We start from the raw sequence: 22,163 nt of genomic DNA on the forward strand, positions 1-22,163 counted from the left end.
TTGACACAGCTGTAAAAGAAAATGCAAAACGAAAAAAGCTTCTAACCCAAAACATCCAGGAAATCCAGGACACAATGAGCAAATCAAACCTAAGGATAATAGGTATAGAAGAGAGTGAAGATTCCCAATGTAAAAGGCCAGTAAATACCTTCACCAAAATCATAGAAGAAAACTTCCCTAACCTAAAGAAAGAGATACCCATAAACACACAAGAAGCCCACAGAACTCCAAATAGATTGGACCAGAAAAGAAATTCCTCCTAGCACAAAATAATCAAAACACCAAATGTACAAAAAACAAAGAATGCTAAAAGTAGTAAGGGGAAAAAGTCAAGTAACATATAAAGGCAGACTTATCAAAATTACACCAGACTTCTCATGAGCGACTATGAAAACCAGAAGATCCTAGGCACATATCATACAGACCCTAAGAGAACACGAATAGCAGCCCAGGCTACTATATCCAGCAAAACTCTCAATTAACATAGATGGAGAAACCAAAATATTCCATGATAAAAGCAAATTTAAACAATATCTTTCCACAAATTCAACCCTACTAAGAATAATAGATGGAAAACTCCAACACAAGGAGGGAAACTACACCCTAGAAAAAGCAAGAAAGTAATCTGATTTCAACTAACTCAAAAGAAGATAGCCACACAAACATAGTTCCACCTCTAATAACAAAAATAACAGGAAACAACAATCATTGGTCCCTAATAACTTTCAACATCAATTGACTCAATTCCCCAATAAAAAGACATAGACTGACAGACTGGATATGTAAAGAGGACTCAGCATTTTGCTGCATACAGGAAACACACCTCAGTGACAAAAGACACTAGCTCAGAGTAAAAGGTTGGAAAATAATTTTCCAAGCAAATGGTCCTAAGAAACAGCTGGAGTGGACATACTAATTTTCAATAAAATCGACTATCAACCAAAAGTTATCAAAAAAGATAAGGAAGGATACTTCATATTCATTAAAGGAAAAGTCCATGAAGATGAATTCTCAATCCTGAATATCTATGCTCCAAATGCATATAATAGGGGCACCTATATTAAAAAGAAACCTTACTAAATAAAGCTCAAAGCACACATCATACCTCACACAATAATAGTGGGAGACTTTAACACCCTACTTTCATCAATGGACAGATCATGGAAACAGAAACTAAACAGAGACACAGAGAAACTAACAAGTTATGAACCAAATCAATTTAACAGATATCTATGTAACATTTCATCCTAAAACAAAAGAATATATATTCTCAGCACCTCATGGTATCTTCTCCAAAATTAATTATATAATTGGACATAAAACAGGCCTCAACAGATACAAGAAGACTGAAATAATCCCATGCATCCTATCAGATCACCACGAACTAAGACTGGTCTTCAATAACAACAAAAATGAGACAAGAAAGCCCACATACACATGAAAGTTGAACAATGCTCTACTCAATGATAACCCATTCAAGGAAGAAATAAAGAAATTAAAGACTTTTTAAAGACTTTTTAGAATTTAATGAAAATGAAGGCACAACATACTTAAACTTATGAGACACAATGAAAGCAGTGCTAAGAGGAAAACTCATAGCTCAGAGTGCCTCCAAAAAGAAACTGGAGAGAGCATACATTAGCAGCTTGACAGCACACCTAAAAGTTCTAGAACAAAAAGAAGCAAATACACCCAAGAGGAGTTGATGACAGGAAATAATCAAACTCAGGGCTGAAATCAATCAAGTAGAAACAAAAAGAACTATACAAAGAATCAACAAAACCAAAAGTTGGTTCTTTGAGAAAATCAACAAGATAGATAAACCCTTAGCCAGACAAACAAGAGGGCACAGAGAGAGTATCCAAATTAACAAATTCAGAAATGAAAAGGGAGACATTACAACAAAAACTGAGGAAATTAAAAAAAAATAGATCCAAGTACAAAACTGGAAAATCTTCATGACATGCACAATTTTCTAGATAGATACCCGGTACAAAAGTTAAATAAGGATCAGATAAATCATCTAAACATAACTCATAAGGAAATAGAAGCTGTCATTAAAAGTCTCCCAAGTAAAAAAAGCCCAGGACCAGATGGGTTTAGTGCAGAATTCTATCAGACCTTCATAGAAGACCTAATACCAATACTGTCTAAACTATTCCATAAAACAGAAACAGAAGGAACACTACCCAATTCATTCTTTGAAGCCACAATTATGCTAAACCACACAAAGTCCCAACAAAGAAAGAGAACTTCTGACCAATTTCCATTATAAATATCGATGTAAAAATAGCCAATAAAATTCTCCCAAACCAAATCCAAGGACACATCAAAACAATCATCCACCATGATCAAGTAGGCTTCATTCCAGGAATGCAGGGATGGTTAAACATATGAAAATCCATCAACATAGTCCTCTATATAAGCAAACTCAAAGGAAAAAAACGCATGTTCATACCTAAATATAGTAAAAGCAATATACAGCAAACCAGTAGCCAATATCAAACTAAATGGAGAGAAACTTGAAGCAATCCCACTAAAATCAGGGACTAGACATTGCTACCCACTCTCTCCCTACTTATTTAATATAGTACTTGAAGTTCTAGACAGAGCAATCAGACAAGAAATGAAGGTCAAAGGGATACAAATTGGAAAGGAAGAAATGAAAACATCACTATTTGCAGATGACATAATAGTATACGTAAGTGACCTCAAAAATTTCATCAGAGAACTCCTAAACCTCATAAACAGCTTCAGCAAAGGGGTGGATATAAAATTAACTGAAACAAATCATTAGCCTTCCTCTACTCAAAGGTTAAATAGCCTGAGAAAGAAATTAGGGAAACAACACCTTTCACAATAGTCCCAAACAATTAAAAAAAATACCTTGGTGTGACTCTAACCAAGCAAGTGAAAAATCTGTATGCCAAGAACTGCAAGTCTCTGGAGAAAGAAAGCAGAAGAAGGTCTCAGAAGATGAAAAGATCTTTCATGGTCATGGATTGGCCAGGTTAATATTGTAAAAATGGTCATCGTGCCCAAAACAATCTACAGATTCAATGCAACCTCCATGAAAATTCCAACTCAATTCTTCACAGAGATGGAAATAGCAATTCTCTACTTCATCTAGAATAAAACAAAACAAAACAAAAAACCCCACCATAAGCATTCCAACAATGAAAGAACTTCTGGGCGAATAACCATCCCTGACTTCAAGCTGTATTACAGAGCAATAGTGACAAAAACAAAAACTGTATAGAATTGGTACAGAGACAGGCAGGTAGATCAATGGACTAGAATTGAAGACCCAGAAATAAACCCACACAACTATGGTTGCTTGATCTTTGTCAAAAGAGCTAAAACCATCCAGTGGATAAAAAGATAGCATTTTCAACAAATGGTGCTGATTCACCTGGGTATCAGCATGTAGAAGAATGCAAATTGATCCATTCTTATCACCCTGTACAAAGATCAAATCGAATTGGATCAAGGATCTCCACATAAAACCCTATACACTCAAACTAATAGAAGAAAGAATGGGGAAGAACCTTGAACACATGGGCACCGAGGAAAATTTCCTGAAGAGAACACCAGTGGCTTATGCTCTAAGATTAAGAATTGACAAATGGGACTTCATAAAATTGCAGGATTTTGTAAGGCAAAGGACACTGTCATCAGGACAAAAGGGCAACCAACTGATTGGGAAAAGCTCTTTAGCAATCCTACATCCAATAGAGGGCATATCCAAAATATACAAAGAACTCAAGAAGTTAGACTCCAGAGAATCAAATAACCCTTTTAAAATGGGGTACAGAGCTAAACAAAGTATTCTCAGCTAAGGAATATCGAATGACTGAGAAGTACCTAAAGAAATGTTCAACATCCTTAGTCATCAGGGAAATGCAAATCAAAACAACCCTGAGATTCTACCTCACACCAGTCAGAATGGCTAAGATAAAATCTTAGGTGACAATAGGATGTGGAGAAAGAGGAACAATCCTCTATTTTTGGTGGGATTGTAAGCCTGTACAACCACCCTGGAAATCAGTCTGGAGGTTCCTGAGAAAATTGGACACGGTACTACCTGAGGGCCCAGCTATACCCCTCCTGGCCATATACTCAAATGATTCTCTAACATACAACAAGGACACATGCTCCACTATGTTCATAGTAGCCTCGTTTATAATAGCCAGGAGCTGGGAAGGTCCCAGATGCCCTTTAGCAGAGGAATGAATACAGAAAATGTGGTACATCTACAGAATGGAGTACTACTCAGCTATCAAAAACAAAGACTTCATGAAATTCATAGGCAAATGGATAGAACTAGAAATTATCATTCTGAGTGTGGTAACCCAATCACAAAAAAAAATACATATTCACTGAGAAGTGGATATTAGTCCAAAAGTTTGAATTACCCCAGATCCAATCCACACACCATACGAAGTGAAGGAGATGGATGACCAAAGTGTGGATGCTTTAGTCCTTCTTAGAAGGGGGAACAAAATTATTCATAGGAGGACATACAGAGACAAAGTTTGGAGCAGAGACTTAAGGAAAGGCCAACCACAGATGTCCCTACCTGGGGAACTAGCCATTATATATATATATAGCCACCAAACCCAGACAATATTGCTGATGCCAAGAAGTGCATTCTGACAGAACCCTGACATGTCTGTCTCTTGAGAGACTCTGCCAGAGCATGACAAATACAGATGCAGTTGCTCATAGCCAACTATTGACCTGAGAATAGGGTCCCCATTGAAGGAGTTAGAGAAAGATTTGAAGGACTGTGGGGGCTTGCACCCCCATAAAACAACAATACCAATCTACCAGATCTCACAGGGACTAAACCACCATACAGAGAGTACACATGGACTGACCCATGGCTCCAACTTCATATGTAACAGAGGATGGCCTTGTTGGGTAACAATGGGAGGAGAACCCCTTGGTCCTGCCAAAGCTGGACCCTCCATTGTAGGGGAATGTGAGGGCAGAGGTCCAGGAAGGGGTGGGTGGATGGGTGAGGGAACACCCTCTTAGAAGCGGAATGGCAGATGGGATAGGGGGTTTATGGATAGGAAACCAGAAAAGGGGATAACACTTGAAATACAAATAAAAAATAGCCAATTAAAAAAAAGAGACTCTGGAGGGGGAGGGGTTAGGGAGATGTTGGCCTGGAAACCAGGAAGGGGAATAACAATTGAAATGTAAATAAGAAATACTCAAGTTAATAAAGATAGGTAGATAGATAGATAGATAGATAGATAGATAGAGAGAGAGAGAGAGAGAGAGAGAGAGACTCTGACATAAAATCCCATCTTGTGAAGATGATTGAGAACCTTAAGAAGGATATAACCCCCTCAAAGAAATCCAGGAGAACACAAGTATACAGGGAGAAGTTCTGAAAGAGCAAACACATAACTTCCTTATAGAAATCCAAGAGAACACAAGTAAACAGGTAGAAGCCCTTAAAGAGGAAACATATAAATACCTTAAAGAAATAAAGAAAACACAATCAAACAGGTGAAGGCATTGAACAAAACCATCCACGATTTACAGGTAGAAATAGAAATAATAAATCACAAAGGGATGCAACCCTGGAGATGAAAAACCTAGGAAAGAGATCAGGACTTACACCATTATCAACAGAATACAAGAGATAGATGACAGAATCCTAGGTGTGGAAAATATTGACCCAACAGTCTAAATACAAACGGTAAAAATGCTCCTAACCAAGCTCCCGGAAAGGGCGGCGCAGATCTTCCTGGTTGCTGCTGCCGCGGAGAGCTCCTAGGCAGCACCCCAGGAGCAAACTTGAGCCTCGGGACCACAGGTAAGACCAACTTTTCTGCTGCAAGAAACCTGCCTGGTGAACTCAGGACACACAGAGGCAAAATTCCTCTACGACCGGGCACTTCCGGTGGTTACCGGGAGTCCCAAACCCGCGGATCCCTGCCTGCAGCAGCTCTCTGCTCCCAAACCCTGTGGGAGAGAGACCTCATCGCCTGGTCAGGTGGGCACTCCTGAGGCTGCAGAGCAGAAGAGACCACCAACACTGCCCACCCCTGCCCACATCCCTGGCCCAAGAGGAAACTGTATAAGGCCTCTGGGTTCCCGTGGGAGAGGGCCCAGGAGCGGCAGGACCCCTGCGCCTGAGACACCGCCGGAACCAGAAGGGACAGACCTGATAAACAGTTCTCTGCACCCAAATACCCTGGGAGGGAGAGCTAAACCTACAAAGAGGTAGACATGCCTGGGAAACCAGAAGAGACTGCATTCTGCACATATCTCTGACGCCAGAGGAAAACACCCCATGAGCAAACTTGAGCCTCGGGACCACAGGCAAGACCAACTTTTCTGCTGCAAGTGAGCTGCCTGGTGAACTCCAGACACAGGCCCACAGGAACAGCTGAAGACCTGTAGATAGGAAAAACTACACGCCCGAAAGCAGAACACTCTGACCCCATAACTGGCTGAAAGAAAACAGGAAAACAGGTCTACAGCACTCCTGACACACAGGCTTATAGGACAGTCTAGCCACTGTCAGAAATAGCAGAACAAAGTAACACTAGAGATAATCTGATGGTGAGAGGCAAGCGCAGGAACCCAAGCAACAGAAACCAAGACTACATGGCATCATCGGAGCCCAATTCTCCCACCAAAGCAAACACGGAATATCCAAACACACCAGAAAAGCAAGATCTAGTTTCAAAATCATATTTGATCATAATGCTGGAGGACTTCAAGAAAGACATGAAGAACTCCCTTAGAGAACAAGTAGAAGCCTACAGAGGGGAATCGCAAAAATCCCTGAAAGAATTCCAGGAAAACATAAATAAACAAGTAGAAGCCCATAGATAGGAGTCACAAAAATCCCTGAAAGAATTCCAGGAAAAGATAAATAAACAAGTAGAAGCCCATAGATAGGAGTCACAAAAATCCCTGAAAGAATTCCAGGAAAACACAATCGAATAGTTGAAGGAATTAAAAATGGAAATAGAAGCAATCAAGAAAGAACACATGGAAACAACCCTGGATATAGAAAACCAAAAGAAGAGACAAGGAGCTGTAGATACGAGCTTCACCAACAGAATACAAGAGATGGAAGAGAGAATCTCAGGAGCAGAAGATTCCATAGAAACCATTGACACAACTGTCAAAGATAATATAAAGCGGAAAAAGCTACTGGTCCAAAACATACAGGAAATCCAGGACTCAATGAGAAGATCAAACCTAAAGATAATAGGTATAGAAGAGATTGAAGACTCCCAGCTCAAAGGACCAGTAAATATTTTCAACAAAATCATAGAAGAAAACTTTCCAAACCTAAAAAAAGAGATACCCATAGGCATACAAGAAGCCTACAGAACTCCAAATAGATTGGACCAGAAAAGAAACACCTCCAGTCACATAATAGTCAAAACACCAAATGCACAAAATAAAGAAAGAATATTAAAAGCAGCAAGGGAAAAAGGTCAAGTAACATATAAAGGCAGACCTATCAGAATCACACCAGACTTTTCGCCAGAAACTATGAAAGCCAGAAGATCCTGGACAGATGTCATACAGACCCTAAGAGAACACAAATGCCAGACCAGGTTACTGTATCCTGCAAAACTCTCAATTAACATAGATGGAGAAACCAAGATATTCCATGACAAAACCAAATTTACACAATATCTTTCTGCAAATCCAGTACTACAAAGGAGAATAAATGGTAAAGCCCAACATAAGGAGGCAAGCTACACCCTAGAAGAAGCAAGAAACTAATCGTCTTGGCAACAAAACAAAGAGAAGAAAAGCACACAAACATAACCTCATATCCAAATATGAATATAACAGGAAGCAATAATCATTATTACTTGATATCTCTCAACACCAATGGCCTCAACTTCCCAATAAAAAGACATAGATTAACAAACTGGATATGCAAGGAGGACCCTGCATTCTGCTGCCTACAGGAAACACACCTCAGAGACAAAGACAGACACTCCCTAAGAGTGAAAGGCTGGAAAACAAATTTCCAAGCAAATGGTCGGAAGAAGTAGCCATTCTAATATCAAATAAAATCAATTTTCAACTAAAAGTCACCAAAAAAGATAAGGAAGGACACTTCATATTCAAGAAAGGGAAAATCCACCAAGATGAACTCTCAATCCTAAATATCTATGCCCCAAATACAAGGGCACCTACATATGTAAAAGAAACCTTACTAAAGCTCAAAACACACATTGCACCTCACACAATAATAGTGGGAGATTTCAACACCCCACTCACATCAATGGACAGGTCATGGAAACAGAAATTCAACAGAGACGTAGACAGACGAAGAGAAGTCATGAGCCAAATGGACTTAACAGATATTTATAGAACAGTCTATCCTAAAGCAAAAGGATATACCTTCTTCTCAGCTCCTCATGGTACTTTCTCCAAAATTGACCATATAATTGGTCAAAAAAACGGGCCTCAACAAGTACAGAAAGATAGAAATAATCCCATGCGTGCTACCGAACCACCACAGCCTAAAACTGGTCTTCAATAACAATAAGGGAAGAATGCCCACATGTACGTGGAAATTGAACAATGCTCTACTCAATGATAACCTGGTCAAGGAAGAAATAAAGAAAGAAATTAAAGACTTTTTAGAATTTAATGAAAATGAAGGTACAACATACCCAAACTTATGGGACACAATGAAAGCTGTGCCTAGAGGAAAACTCATAGCGCTGAGTGCCTGCAGAAAGAAACAGGAAAGAGCATATGTCAGCAGCTTGACAGCACACCTAAAAGTTCTAGAACAAAAAGAAGCAAATACACCCAGGAGGAGTAGAAGGCAGGAAATAATCAAACTCAGAGCTGAAATCAACCAAGTAGAAACAAAAAGGACCATAGAAAGAATCAACAGAACCAAAAGTTGGTTCTTTGAGAAAATCAACAAGATAGATAAACCCTTAGCCAGACTAACTCGAGGACACAGAGACTGTGTCCAAATTAACAAAATCAGAAATGAAAAGGGAGACATAACTACAGATTCAGAGGAAATTAAAAAATCATCAGATCTTACTATAAAAACCTATATTCAACAAAACTTGAAAATCTTCAGGAAATGGACAATTTCCTAGACAGATACCAGGTACCGAAGTTAAATCAGAAACAGATAAACCAGTTAAACAACCCCATAACTCCTAAGGAAATAGAAGCAGTCATTAAAGGCATCCCATTCAAAAACAGCCCAGGTCCAGACGGGTTTAGTGCAGAAGTGTATCAGACCTTCATAGAAGACCTCATACTAATATTATCCAAATCATTCCACAAAATTGAAACAGATGGAGCACTACCGAATTCCTTCTATGAAGCCACAATTACTCTTATACCTAAACCACACAAAGACCCAACAAAGAAAGAGAGCTTCAGACCAATTTCCCTTATGAATATCGACGCAAAAATACTCAATAAAATTCTGGCAAACCGAATTCAAGAGCACATCAAAACAATCATCCACCATGATCAAGTAGGCTTCATCCCAGGCATGCAAGGATGGTTTAATATACGGAAAACCATCAACGTGATCCATTATATAAACAAACTGAAAGAAAAAAATCACATGATCATTTCATTAGATGCTGAGAAAGCATTTGACAAAATTCAACACCCCTTCATAATAAAAGTCTTGGAAAGAATAGGAATTCAAGGCCCATACCTAAACATAGTAAAAGCCATATACACCAAACCAGTTGCTACCATTATACTAAATGGAGAGAAACTTGAAGCAATCCCACTAAAATCAGGGACTAGACAAGGCTGCCCACTCTCTCCCTACTTATTCAATATAGTTCTTGAAGTTCTAGCCAGAGCAATCAGACAAGAAAAGGAGATCAAGGTGATACAGATCGGAAAAGAAGAAGTCAAAATATTACTATTTGTAGATGATATGATAGTATATTTAAGTGACCCCAAAATTCCACCAGAGAACTACTAAAGCTGATAAACAACTTCAGTAACGTGGCTGGGTATAAAATTAACTCCAATAAATCAGTAGCCTTCCTCTACACAAAAGAGAATCAAGCTGAGAACGAAATTAGGGAAATGACACCCTTCATTATAGACCCAAATAATATAAAGAACCTCGGTGTGACTTTAACTAAGCAAGTAAAAGATTTGTACAATAAGAATTTCAAGACTTTGAAGAAAGAAATTGAAGAAGACCTCAGTAGATGGAAAGATCTCCCATACTCATGGATTGGCAGGATTAATATAGTAAAAATGGCCATTCTACCAAAAGCGATCTACAGATTCAATGCAATCCCCATCAAAATACCAATCCAATTCTTCAAAGAGTTAGACAGAACAATTTGCACATTCATCTGGAATAACAAAAAACCCAGGATAGCTAAAACTATCCTCAACAATAAAAGGACTTCAGGGGGAATCACTATCCCTGAACTCAAGCAGTATTACAGAGCAATAGTGATAAAAACTGCATGGTAGTTGTACAGAGACAGACAGATAGACCAATGGAACAGAATTGAAGACCCAGAAATGAACCCACACACCTATGGGTACTTGATTTTTGACAAAGGAGCCAAAACCATCAAATGGAAAAAAGACAGCATTTTCAGCAAATGGTGCTGGTCCAACTGGAGGTCAACATGTAGAAGAACGCAGATCGATCCATGCTTATCACCCTATACAAAGCTTAAGTCCAAGTGGATCAAGGACCTCCACATCAAACCAGATACACTCAAACTAATAGAAGAAAAAGTGGGGAAACATCTCGAACACATGGGCACTGGAGAAAATTTCCTGAACAAAACACCAATTCTAACATCAAGAATCGACAAATGGGATCTCATAAGCAAAGGAAACTGTGGTTAGGAAAAAATGGCAACCAACAGATTAGGAAAAGATCTTTACAACAGATAGATGGCTTATATCCAAAATATACAAAGAACTCAAGAAGTCAGACCACAGGGAGACAAATAACCCTATTAAAAAATGGGGTTCAGAGCTAAACAAAGAATTCACAGCAGACAAATGCCAAATGGCTGATAAACATCTAAAGAAATGTTCAACATCTTTAGTCATCAGGGAAATGCAAATCAAAACAACCCTGAGATTTCACCTCACACCAGTGAGAATGGCTAAGATCAGAAACTCAGGGACAGCAAATGCTGGCGAGGATGTGGAAAAAGAGGAACACTCCTCCATTTTTGGTGGGATTGCAGACTGGTACAACCATTCTGGAAATCAGTCTGACGGTTCCTCAGAAAATTGGACATTGAACTACCTGAGGATCCAGCTATACCTCTCTTGGGCATATACCCAAAAGATGCCCCAACATATAACAAAGACCCGTGCTCCACTGTGTTCATAGCAGCCTTATTTATAATAGCCAGAAGCTAGAATGAACCCAGATCCCCTTCAACAGAGGAATGGATACAGAAAATGTGGTACATCTACACAATGGAATATTACTCAGCTATCAAAAACAATGACTTTATGAAATTCATAGGCAAATGGAGAGAACTGGAAAATATCATCCTGATTGAGGTAACCCAATCACAGAAAAACACACATGGTATGCACTCATTGGTAAGTGGCTATTAGCCCAAATGCTTGAATTACCCTAGATGCACAGAACACATGAAACTCAAGATGGATGATCAAAATGCGAATGCTTCACTCCTTCTTTAAAAGGGGAACAAGAATACCCTTGGCAGGGAATAGGGAGGCAAAGATTAAAATATAGGCAGAAGGAACACCCATTCAGAGCCTGTTCCACATGTGGCCCATACATATACAGCCACTCAATTAGACAAGATGGATGAAGCAAAGTAGTGCAGGCCAAGATAGATGAAGCAAATAAGTGCAGGCCGACAGGAGCCAGATGTAGATCTCTCCTGAGAGACACAGCCAGAATACAGCAAATACATAGGTGAATGCCATCATTAAACCACTGAACTGAGAACGGAACCCCCGTTGAAGGAATCAGAGAAAGGACTGGAACAGTTTGAAGGGGCTCGAGACCCCATAGAAACAACAATGCCAAGCAACCAGAGCTTCCAGGGACTAAGCCACTACCCAAAGACTATACATGGACTGACCCTGGACTCTAACCTCATAAGTAGCAATGAATATCCTAGTAAGATCACCAGTGGAAGGGGAAGCTTTTGGTCCTGCTAAGACTGAATCCCCAGTGAACGTGATTGTTGGTGGGAGGGTGGTAATGGGGTAGGATGGGGAGGGCAACACCCATATAGAAGGGGAGGAGGAGGGATTATCGGGATGTTGGCCTGGCAACCGGGAAAGGGAATGACATTCAAAATGTAAATAAGAAATAATCAAGTTAATAATTTTAAAAAGTTGTAAAAAATGTGTGTCAAAAACTTTAAAATTAGAGTTGAACTTCTGAAACTGTTGAAGTATAATAGCCAGGAAGGACTTCAAAATATAGGCAAAGACTTTTTAAAAAGACTGCAGTGGTTCAAGAAATAAAACCCACGTTATGACAAATGAGGTTGCATAAAGGTAAAAAAAACATGTGCAATACAAAGAAAACAGTCAAATGATGTGATATCCCACAGAATGAGAAAAAGTTTACCTGTACTTTTCATAGAAAAGTAGTATCTATAATGTATAAAGAACTAAAATAACAGAAAAAGAAAAAAAAGGAAATACCACAATGCCACACAACCCAATCAATAAATGAGCCGGTGATGAGTCAATGAACAGTCCTCAAATTATGAAGCACAACTTTTTAATAAAGATAGAAAAATGCACATAATATGAAAATTTTAGTTAAGACCATGTTGATATTTTATCTTATTTTAGTCAGAGTGGTTGTCTGCAAGGAACGAACTAATAAGTGTTTGGTAAGGATGTTGGGAAAATGAAACCCTTATATACTGCTGGTAAGAAAGTAAATTAGTCCAGTCTCTATAAAAATCAGTGCAGAGCTCTGTCATATAAACTAAGAGCAGAACTTAGGCACCTTATAGGCACCCCATTTCTGGTCCTGGGTATATACACAAAGGACTGTAAGTAAACATATCAAAGATACTTGCACATGTGTATGTTTTTTTGTTGCAATAAACATTACAATGCGTATGCACAATCATCAAGTTATAGAATCAGCTTCATGACCATTAACAGATGAATGGTTAATGAAACTGTGATTATATATTATGTTTTATTCCACAACAAAGAATAGTGAAATATGTAATTTTCTGAAAAAATAGATGCTATTGGAGATATCATATTAAATACATGATTGTGCTGACTAGTTTTGTGTTAACTTGACAGAAGCTAGAGTCATCAGAGAAGAGGGAGCCTCAATTGAGAAAATGACTCCACAAGATCAGACTATAAGGCATTTTAAAAATTATTGATTAATTAGGAGAGGGCCCAGATCATTGTGTGTAGTACCATCCCTGGGGCCTTTGAGTCCTAAAAGAAAGCAGGCTGTGCAAAGCCATTTAACAAAAGCCAGTAGGCAGCACCCTACCATAACCTCTGCATCAGTTCCTGCTTCCATGTTCCTGCCTTGTAGTTCCTGGCCTGATATCCTTCAAGAGTAAACAATGATATGCAAGTGTAAGCCAAATAAACTCTTTCCTCTCCAAGTTGCTTTGGTCATGATGTTTCATCACAGCAATGCTAACCCTCACTAGGGCAGTCATGCTCATAAAAAAAAAAAAGTGCCTCATGTTTTCACCCATTTGTGGGTCCCAGATTTTATATAGAATCAGATATAGATTAGAGATAGACATATGTCATGAAAAACAAAGCAAAAGCTTGAGGTAGGAAGAGCATCAGTTGAGGTATGAGGAGATGAGAGGAATAATATGGGAGTTTATGTGATCAAAGTATATAATATACTTGAAAGACAAAATCATTACAAAACTAATGATTGTAGTGTGTGTGTGTGTGTGTGTGTGTGTGTGTGTGTGTGTGTGCGCGCGCGCACGCGCACGCATGAAACGATAAAAATATCTGGTTTCCTTAAACATTTTGTTAATAAATAGTTACCAGAAAAATTTCAAACTATATGAGGTGTTTGACTTTGTGACCCTTGTGCTGGAACATCTATGCAATAACAATAGTTTCAACTGTCTTCCAGGTCATTGTCCATCTTTCCTTGGTCTTATCTGGAAAAACATACCACAAGAAAACCAGGACAGCTCCATTTTCTAGCACATTCTGCCTGCAAGGAAATCCAGGTGAGACTTCTCCCTTCTCAATTCCTTGCTTGCTGGAACCCCTTGGGGGTACATCCAGCAGTGGTGAGCAGCATTTGGTATCCTGCACTACATTTTCAAGCCTACAAGTCTGCCTGCATTCCTGGAGGCCTCCTGGCACTAGGGACAAACAGAGACCACCACCTCCAAGGCTCTGTCTGCCAAGTCTTCCTAAAGCAATACAACAGCTGTAAACTGCACCCAGTTCACTGTTCTCTATTATCTGGCCCACAATTCTGCCTGCATTCACAGAGACCTGCCAGCTAGATGTCTAAGTCATCACTCAGATCTTCTAGAGGCCATAAAGTGAGTGACTCACCAGAAAGCATCTCTACCCAGACTTGAGTTTCTACAGATGCAAGAGCCCAGAATGGGGAGGGGATCGAGAGTCGATACTGAGGGAATACTCGCCCAAGGGTCAAGGTCTACTTCTACTTCAGGGAAAAGGAGTACCAACACATGCCTGAGTGCCATAAGGCAGAGATGAGGTTTCAAGGGCTGTGGTTCTAATGCAGTGTAGGGAGCATAATGTTCCTACAGAACATGTTCCGGAGGTCTTGAAACAGTTTGCCATGTCAAAAAGACAGATAGAGAAAGCAGTTTCCAGATCCTATTTGGAAAGACTGTTTAGCAACAGAGGGATTCTGACTTCCCAGACCTGGGGACTCTACCAGAGAAGCTGGGAAAGGAAGCAACATGTCTGTGTTAGTAGGTCAACTGGCTAGAGGGAGTAGAAAAAGTGAGCTTGGGTTTAGGCAAGTGGGGGGAACAAAGGAAATAGATGCTCCCAACTTAGCTAGAAGATCCCTTCCCAATAAGGGGACAGGCATGTTGGCACTACCAAAAAGGAATGGGTGAGAGGTACACCCCTAAAAATGTAGCTTAACGGTGGGGTCTGGTGAGGAAGGTAAGGTTGCCCCCTACCCCAACAATAGGGAAGTGGGAGAGGGAAGTGGGTCCCCAAAACTCTGTTAGGACTGAGTAAGTGGCCCCAGTGTCTAAGAGGAAGGAGATGGGCTTCCCACATACCATGATAGTTACCCAGGGCTCCCTGATGGTGATGGCAGTGGTCAGGTTCAGGGAACTGCCCCTTCAGTCATCCATAGCCAAGCCTAGGAGATGTACTGGAGAGTTATCTGGATGTGATATCCCCCTGTCCTGTGTAACTGAGGGCAATCGGTAGCCCAGTGTCTCTCTTGATGGCACCTAGAACATAGCCCCTTGGTTTGTGGAAGTTAGAGCAAGCCCTCGCCCAATGACCTTGTTGACCACATTTGTAGCAGGAGCTTGGTGGTCTCTTAGCCTTAGAAGACCAGGAGTCTGTGGCAATAGCTGAGGCTGGTCAGACAGTTTTTGCAAGCATATGGTATTTTTGTCTGCCAGCCTTCTCATGTGTCCCATGGTACATTTTAAAGGCCAGTGCCAAAACTTCTGCCTGTGGAGTTAGGGGACCCCTCTCTACCTTTTAAAGTTTGTCTTTTATGTTGGGGTAGCTCTGGGAAAAGAAATAGGTCATCAGAAGTTGCTTACCTTCTGGGTTTTCAGGGTCTAGATTAGTGTATTGCAATAAGGCCTTTATTTTTTTTTTTTTTTTGCATTTGTCTTACTTTAATTTCATTCTCTTTTTTTTTGTTTTTATTAACTTGAGTATTTCTTATATACATTTCAAGTGTTATTCCCTTTCCCGTTTCTGGACAAACGTCCCCCTCCCCCCTCCCCTTCCTTATGGGTGTTCCCCTCCCAACCCTCCCCCCATTGCCACCCTCCCCCCATAGTCTAGTTCACTGGGGGTTCAGTCTTAGCAGGAACCAGGGCTTCCCCTTCCACTGGTGCTCTTACTAGGATATTCATTGCTACCTATGGGGTCAGAGTCCAGGGTCAGTCCATGTATAGTCTTTAGGTAGTGGCTTAGTCCCTGGAAGCTCTGGTTGCTTGACATTGTTGTACATATGGGGTCTCGAGCCCCTTCAAACTCTTCCAGTTCTTTCTCGGATTCCTTCAACGGGGGTCCTATTCTCAGTTCAGTGGTTTGCTGCTGGCATTCGCCTCTGTATTTGCTGTATTCTGGCTGTGTCTCTCAGGAGCGATCTACATCCGGCTCCTGTCGGTCTGCACTTCTTTGCTTCATCCATCTTGTCTAATTAGGTGGCTGTATATGTATGGGCCACATGTGGGGCAGGCTCTGAATGGGTGTTCCTTCAGTCTCTGTTTTAAATTTTGCCTCTCCCTCCCCTGCCAAGGGTATTCTTTTTCCTCATTTAAAGAAGGAGTGAAGCATTCACATTTTGATCATCCGTCTTGAGTTTCGTTTGTTCTAGGGATCTAGGGTAATTCAAGCATTTGGGCTAATAGCCACTTATCAATGAGTGCATACCATGTATGTCTTTCTGTGATTGGGTTAGCTCACTCAGGATGATATTTTCCAGTTCCAACCATTTGCCTACGAATTTCATAAACTCGTTGTTTTTGATAGCTGAGTAATATTCCATTGTGTAGATGTACCACATTTTCTGTATCCATTCCTCTGTTGAAGGGCATCTGGGTTCTTTCCATTTTCTGGCTATAATAAATCAGGCTGCGATGAACATAGTGGAGCACGTGTCTCTTTTATATGTTGAGGCATCTTTTGGGTATATGCCCAAGAGAGGTATAGCTGGATCCTCAGGCAGTTCAATGTCCAATTATCTGAGGAACCTCCAGACTGATTTCCAGAATGGTTTTACCAGTCTGCAATCCCACCAACAATGGAGGAGTGTTCCTCTTTCTCCACATCCTCGCCAGCATCTGCTGTCACCTGAGTTTTTGATCTTAGCCATTCTCACTGGTGTGAGGTGAAATCTCAGGGTTGTTTTGATTTGCATTTCCCTTATGACTAAAGATGCTGAACATTTCTTTAGGTGTTTCTCAGCCATTCGGCATTCCTCAGCTGTGAATTCTTTGATTAGCTCTGAACCCCATTTTTTTAATAGGGTTATTTGTTTCCCTGCGGTCTAACTTCTTGAGTTCTTTGTATATTTTGGATATAAGGCCTCTATCTGTTGTAGGATTGGTAAAGTTCTTTTCCCAATCTGTTGGTTGCCGTTTTGTCCTAACCACAGTGTCCTTTGCCTTACAGAAGCTTTGCAGTTTTATGAGATCCCATTTGTCGATTCTTGATCTTAGAGCATAAGCCATTGGTGTTTTGTTCAGGAAATTTTTTCCAGTGCCCATGTGTTCCAGATGCTTCCCTAGTTTTTCTTCTATTAGTTTTAGTGTGTCTGGTTTGATGTGGAGGTCCTTGATCCACTTGGACTTAAGCTTTGTACAGGGTGATAAGGATGGATCGATCTGCATTCTTCTACATGTTGCCCTCCAGTTGAACCAGCACCATTTGCTGAAAATGCTATCTTTTTTCCATTGGATGGTTTTGGCTCCTTTGTCAAAAATCAAGTGACCATAGGTGTGTGGGTTCATTTCTGGGTCTTCAATTCTATTCCGTTGGTCTATCTGTCTGTCTCTGTACCAATACCATGCAGTTTTTATCACTATTGCTCTGTAATACTGCTTGAGTTCAGGGATAGTGATTCCCCCTGAAGTCCTTTTATTGTTAAGGATAGCTTTAGCTATCCTGGGTTTTTTGTTATTCCAGATAAATTTGCAAATTGTTCTGTCTAACTCTTTGAAGAATTGGATTGGTATTTTGATGGGGATTGCATTGAATCTGTAGATTGCTTTTGGTAAAATGGCCATTTTTACTATATTAATCCTGCCAATCCATGAGCATGGGAGATCTTTCCATCTTCTGAGGTCTTCTTCAATTTCTTTCCTCAGTGTCTTGAAGTTCTTATTGTACAGATCTCTTACTTGCTTAGTTAAAGTCACACCGAGGTACTTTATATCATTTGGGTCTATTATGAAGGGTGTCGTTTCCCTAATTTCTTTCTCGGCTTGTTTCTCTTTTGTATAGAGGAAGGCAACTGATTTATTTGAGTTAATTTTATACCCAGCCACTTTGCTGAAGTTGTTTATCAGCTTTAGTAGTTCTCTGGTGGAACTTTGGGGATCACTTAAATATACTATCATGTCGTCTGCAAATAGTGATATTTTGACCTCTTCTTTTCCAATCTGTATCCCCTTGATCTCCTTTTGTTGTCTGATTGCTCTGGCTAGAACTTCAAGAACTATATATAAGTAGGGAGAGAGTGGGCAGCCTTGTCTAGTCCCTGATTTTAGTGGGATTGCTTCAAGTTTCTCTCCATTTAGTTTAATGTTAGCAACTGGTTTGCGGTATATGGCTTTTACTATGTTTAGGTATGGGCCTTGAATTCCTATTCTTTCCAGGACTTTTATCATGAAGGGATGTTGAATTTTGTCAAATGTTTTCTCAGCATCTAATGAAATGATCATGTGGTTTTCTTCTTTCAGTTTGTTTATATGATGGATCACGTTGATGGTTTTCCGTATATTAAACCATCCCTGCATGCCTGGGATGAAGCCTACTTGATCATGGTGGATGATTGTTTTGATGTGCTCTTGAATTCGGTTTGCCAGAATTTTATTGAGTATTTTTGCGTCGATATTCATAAGGGAAATTGGTCTGAAGTTCTCTTTCTTTGTTGTGTCTTTGTGTGGTTTAGGTATAAGAGTAATTGTGGCTTCGTAGAAGGAATTCGGTAGTGCTCCATCTGTTTCAATTTTGTGGAATAGTTTGGAATATTGGTATGAGGTCTTCTATGAAGGTTTGATAGAATTCTGCACTAAACCCGTCTGGACCTGGGCTCTTTTTGGTTGGGAGACCTTTAATGACTGCTTCTATTTCCTTAGGAGTTATGGGGTTGTTTAACTGGTTTATCTGTTCCTGATTTAACTTCGATACCTGGTATCTGTCTAGGAAATTGTCCATTTCCTGAAGATTTTCAAGTTTTGTTGAATATAGGTTTTTATAGTAAGATCTGATGATTTTTTGAATTTCCTCTCAATCTGTTGTTATGTCTCCCTTTTCATTTCTGATTTTGTTAATTTGGACGCACTCTCTGTGTCCTCTCGTTAGTCTGGCTAAGGGTTTATCTATCTTGTTGATTTTCTCAAAGAACCAACTTTTGGATCTGTTGATTCTTTCTATGGTCCTTTTTGTTTCTACTTGGTTGATTTCAGCTCTGAGTTTGATTATTTCCTGCCTTCTACTCCTCCTGGGTGTATTTGCTTCTTTTTGTTCTCGAGCTTTTAGGTGTGTTGTCAAGTTGCTGACATATGCTCTTTCCTGTTTCTTTCTGCAGGCACTCAGCGCTATGAGTTTTCCTCTTAGCACAGCTTTCATTGTGTCCCATAAGTTTGGGTATGTTGTACCTTCATTTTCATTAAATTCTAAAAAGTCTTTAATTTCTTTCTTTATTTCTTCCTTGACCAGGTTATCATTGAGTAGAGCATTGTTCAATTTCCACGTATATGTGGGCATTCTTCCCTTATTGTTATTGAAGACCAGTTTAAGGCCGTGGTGGTCCGATAGCATGCATGGGATTATTTTTATCTTTCTGTACCTGTTGAGGCCCGTTTTTTGACCAATTATATGGTCAATTTTGGAGAAAGTACCATGAGGAGCTGAGAAGAATGTATATCCTTTTGCTTTAGGATAGAATGTTCTATTAATATCCGTTATGTCCATTTGGCTCATGACTTCTCTTAGTCTGTCTACATCTCTGTTTAATTTCTGTTTCCATGATCTGTCCATTGATGAGAGTGGGGTGTTGAAATCTCCCACTATTATTGTGTGAGGTGCAATGTGTGTTTTGAGCTTTAGTAAGGTTTCTTTTACGTATGTAGGTGCCCTTGTATTTGGGGCATAGATATTTAGGATTGAGAGTTCATCTTGGTGGATTTTTCCTTTGATGAATATGAAGTGTCCTTCCTTATCTTTTTTGATGACTTTTAGTTGAAAATTGATTTTATTTGATATTAGAATGGCTACTCCAGCTTGCTTCTTCTGACCATTTGCTTGGAAAGTTGTTTTCCAGCCTTTCACTCTGAGGTAGTGTCTGTCTTTGTCTCTGAGGTGTGTTTCCTGTAGGCAGCAGAATGCAGGGTCCTCGTTGCATATCCAGTTTGTTAATCTATGTCTTTTTATTGGGGAGTTAAGGCCATTGATATTGAGAGATATTAAGGAATAGTGATTATTGCTTCCCGTTATATTCATATTTGGAAGTGAGGTTATGTTTGTGTGCTTTCATTCTCTTTGTTTTGTTGCCAAGACGATTAGTTTCTTGCTTCTTCTAGGGTATAGCTTGCCTCCTTATGTTGGGCTTTACCATTTATTATCCTTTGCAGTGCTGGATTTGTAGAAAGATATTGTGTAAATTTGGTTTTGTCATGGAATATCTTGGTTTCTCCATCAATGTTAATTGAGAGTTTTGCTGGATACAGTAACCTGGGCTGGCATTTGTGTTCTCTTAGGGTCTGTATGACATCAGTCCAGGATCTTCTGGCTTTCATAGTTTCTGGCGAGAAGTCTGGTGTGATTCTGATAGGTCTGCCTTTATATGTTACTTGACCTTTTTCCCTTACTGCTTTTAATATTCTTTCTTTATTTTGTGCCTTTGGTGTTTTGACAATTATGTGACGGGAGGTGTTTCTTTTCTGGTCCAATCTATTTGGAGTTCTGTAGGCTTCTTGTATGTCTATGGGTATCTCTTTTTTTAGGTTAGGGAAGTTTTCTTCTATGATTTTGTTGAAGATATTTACTGGTCCTTTGAGCTGGGAGTCTTCACTCTCTTCTATACCTATTATCCTTAGGTTTGATCTTCTCATTGAGTCCTGGACTTCCTGTATGTTTTGGACCAGTAGCTTTTTCCGCTTTACATTATCTTTGACAGTTGAGTCAATGATTTCTATGGAATCTTCTGCTCCTGAGATTCTCTCTTCCATCTCTTGTATTCTGTTGGTGAAGCTTGTATCCACAGCTCCTTGTCTCTTCTTTTGGTTTTCTATATCCAGGGTTGTTACCATGTGTTCTTTCTTGATTGCTTCTATTTCCATTTTTAATTCCTTCAACTGTTTGATTGTGTTTTCCTGGAATTCTTTCAGGGATTTTTGTGTCTCCTCTCTATGGGCTTCTACTTGTTTATTTATGTTTTCCTGGAATTCTTTCATGCATTTTTGCGATTCCTCTCTGTAGGCTTCTACTTGTTCTCTAAGGGAGTTCTTCACGTCTTTCTTGAAGTCCTCCAGCATCATGATCAGAAATGATTTTGAAACTAGATCTTGCTTTTCTGGTGTGTTTGGATATTCCATGTTTGTTTTGATGGGATAATTGGGCTCCGATGGTGCCATGTAGTCTTGGTTTCTGTTGCTTGGGTTCCTGCGCTTGCTTCTCGCCATCAGAGTATCTCTAGTGTTACTTTGTTCTGCTATTTCTGACAGTGGCTAGACTGTCCTATAAGCCTGTGTGTCAGGAGTGCTGTAGACCTGTTTTCCTCTCTTTCAGTCAGTTATGGGGACAGAGTGTTCTGCTTTCGGGCGTGTAGTTTTTCCTCTCTACAGGTCTTCAGCTGTTCCTGTGGGCCTGTGTCTTGAGTTCACCAGGCAGCTTTCTTGCAGTAGAAAATTTGGACTTACCTGTGGTCCCGAGGCTCATGTTCGCCCGGGGGGTGCTGCCCACGGCCTCTCTGCAGCGGCAGCAACCAGGAAGACCTGTGCCGCCCCTTCCGGGAGCTTCAGTGCACCAGGGTTCCAGATGGTCTTTGGCTTTTTCCTCTGGCGTCCGATATGTGTGTGCAGAGAGCAGTCTCTTCTGGTTTCCCAGGCTTGTCTGCCTCTCGGAAGGTTTAGCTCTCCCTCCCACGGGATTTGGGTGCAGAGAACTGTTTATCCGGTCTGTTTCCTTCAGGTTCCGGCGGTGTCTCAGGCAGGGGTCCTGCTGCTCCTGGGCCCTCCCCCACGGGAGCCCAGAGGCCT

General features: G+C 40.2%; 1 protein-coding gene across 2 annotated transcripts in view; it reads left to right on the forward strand.

Moving 5' to 3' along the window:
- Nucleotides 1–22,163, forward strand: part of C2h4orf33 (similar to human chromosome 4 open reading frame 33) — a 77,008-nt gene that overhangs the window by 40,267 nt on the left and 14,578 nt on the right. The window contains exon 8 of one of the 2 annotated variants that reach the window (XR_351653.5): nt 14,120–14,219. The gene's annotated coding sequence lies outside the window, so the exon portion shown is untranslated. Of the gene's footprint in view, nt 1–14,119; nt 14,438–22,163 lie in introns of those variants that run through there. The other variant, XM_006232308.5, reaches the window with a different exon arrangement.

Source organism: Rattus norvegicus, chromosome 2 (genome assembly GCF_036323735.1).
Source record: "Rattus norvegicus strain BN/NHsdMcwi chromosome 2, GRCr8, whole genome shotgun sequence".
NCBI classification, from domain to species: Eukaryota; Metazoa; Chordata; class Mammalia; order Rodentia; family Muridae; genus Rattus; species Rattus norvegicus.